The following is a 2,826-nucleotide window of genomic DNA, read 5'->3' on the forward strand; positions in this document are numbered from 1 at the left end:
CATTAGCTTGTTGCAGCTGGAGTTGTTGTTTTGGTGCATACTGCGGTTGCTGAAAACCAGGGGGTTGTACTGCTTATCTGGATACTGCTGATAAGGCTGTTGAACCGCATTCTGAGCATTTGCTCCAACTGAAATTTGGATGATTGTGATTGTTGGGATGACAGGTGGCTGGCACAGGTTGTTGTGATCGCTGGAAGTTGCTCACGAACTGAGCTGATTCACTAGAAATTGTGCACTGATCAGTCTCATGGGCACCAGCACAAAGCTCACAGACACTAGTGATTTGATTAACTCTATAATTAGCCAAAGTGTCCATCTTCATTGTCAAAGCCTTAAGTTGGGAAGCTATAGCGGTTACTGCGTCCAACTCCAGAATTCCTGCTACTTTTCCCTGAGTCAGTATCTGGGAAGGATTCTGGTACTCATTAGCATCCATCAGTTCAATAAGTTCATAAGCTTCATCATAGCTCTTAGCCCACAAGGCTCCCCCTGATGCTGCATCAAGCATGGGTCTAGAAGTAGCAACCAATCCATTGTAGAAATAGTTGATAATCATCCAATCAGGCATGCCATGGTGTGGGAACTTCCTTAACATCTCCTTATATCGATCCCAAGCCTCACACAGAGATTCTCCAGTTTGCTGCACGTACTGGGTAAGAGCATTCCTGATTGCTGCATTTTTCACCATGGGGAAGAATTTAGTGAGAAACTTTTGAGCAAGATCTTCCCAAGTGGTGATAGATCCTACTGGTAGAGAACTTAACCAACACTTAACTTTGTCCCTCAGAGAGAATGGGAAGAGTCGTAGCTTGATAGCATCTTCAGTCACATCATTAAACTTGAAAGTGTCACAGATCTCGATGAAATTTCTGATGTGCATATTGGGGTCTTGGGTAGGAGAACCCCCAAACTGAACTGAGTTCTGTATCATCTGGATCGTTCTTGACTTGATCTCAAAAGTGTTAGCCCTGATGGCTGGTCTAATGATGCTAGACTGAATGTCATTAATCTTAGGCTTAAAATAGTCCATCAAAGCCTTCAGATTTTCTGCTTGATTACCCATAGGTACTACAATTTGCTCTTCAACATTCTATTCTTCTTCTACCTTCTTTTCTTCCTCAAAAACTTCCCTACGAACTAACACAAGTTCTTCCTCAGCTTTATCCAGTGTTCTCTTACGAGTATGCGAACGCGTATGCATACACCCTCGCTAGATCACCTGAAATAAAACAAGGAAACAAATAAGTAATAATGTCCGAGTCAATGAACTTTAATGACCACTGATGGAAAGCACATAAACTAATAATTAACACTACAGTCCCCGGCAGCGGCGCCAAAAACTTGTTAGTCGCTAAACACGCGCTAATATTACACGCAAGTATACGAGTTCGCAAGTAGTATAGAATCTTTTCTAGTTCGTTCCCACATAGACTGTATTGGTTAACTATCTAATTTATGCACCTAAGCAACAATGTATGGTTGTTATTCAATGCTAAGACGATAACAAAGTGAGATTGTTTATAACTAAGAATTAAACTAATTATTATAACTACGAGAATAAGATTGACTGAGTTAATATATATGATAAACATGAGATTCTAACTTTATTAAGTACTTCATTCAATAGCCTTATTGTTCTTAACCTTAGCATGCAATGGTGATGATACTAATCAGACAACACGAAACTGATAAACGCCAACTTTCATTGCATGAGTACCATTCTACCAGACATCCACAAAAGAGATAGAAGCTGAATAGGCACCAATTATATTGAGACCCTATATATCTATAGAATTTGACAACATAACGGTTTAAGAACAAGTTATCTATCTTGATTACATAGGGCAAGTAAGATGGTTAAAATTACCTACAAATCATGCATAACAATATATGAACCTATGCTAGCATGGCAAGTTCTAAATCCTTAAATTCACTTTCGCTTCATTAAGAATTAACACATTATCTTATAAGTTCACGACGCTCACAAGACGATTACGCACAACCATAACTAGGATATCATACAATCACCACACACTAAGGCATCAAAATAATTTAACTAAAGAAACCCATAAATAAATCCGCTAAAATCCCACGATAACGACTAGCCCATTATCGAACTCATCGCCAACGTGGGTTCCAATGAAAATATGATATAACAAATGTAGTCTTTATACGAATAAATAAGCTAAAGTACAAACAAGAGTAAAGGTTCAGAAAAACAAGAAACACGCATCCTAATTACAACTCAAAACAAAGATTCACAAGAATAAACTAGATCGTCTTTGCCTTTGTTGAATTGTGCCCAAAAGGTCTCTTGTCGTCTTCTCCTTGCTTGATTATCTCTGAAAAATGACCTAAGTTATGTTTATATAGCAGTCTATGCATCCCAGGAGTCCAGTAAATCGAATTGTAGTTGAATCAGGATTTTAATATCCTGACCCAGCGCGGCCGCGCGCTTCACCAGCACGGGCGCGCTGACTTTCCGTTCTCACGGCGCGGCCGCGGGCAACACCAGCGCGGACACGCCTGCCTTCTGCCAAAAATTCTTTTTTTCTTCTTCTTCTTTATTCCTTGCAGCTTCGAGCCAGTCTTTCAAGCTTTTATTCCAGCACATCCTAAACACCATATTAGCATCAAAACAATGCTAATTCACCTGATTCACGAAGTAAAGCCTGAAATGCAAAAACACCTCAAAACACGTTAAAACACAAATAACTTGAGTACAAATACACCAATTCAAAGCTTATTAGAGAATAAATAAGTGTCATAAATTCCACTTAACACAATCCCAACATCATCTTCATTTTGGATTGATTTTAGCTTGGG

At 39.2% G+C, this 2,826-nt stretch overlaps 1 non-coding gene across 1 annotated transcript; it reads left to right on the forward strand.

Annotated features, from left to right (window-relative positions):
- The first annotated feature begins 566 nt into the window (after positions 1–566).
- Positions 567–673, forward strand: LOC141709198 (small nucleolar RNA R71). Its single transcript, XR_012569787.1, has one exon. It is a non-coding gene; the product is annotated as a small nucleolar RNA R71 (small nucleolar RNA).
- Positions 674–2,826: the final 2,153 nt, after the last annotated feature.

Source organism: Apium graveolens, chromosome 2 (assembly GCF_009905375.1).
Source record: "Apium graveolens cultivar Ventura chromosome 2, ASM990537v1, whole genome shotgun sequence".
NCBI classification, from domain to species: Eukaryota; Viridiplantae; Streptophyta; class Magnoliopsida; order Apiales; family Apiaceae; genus Apium; species Apium graveolens.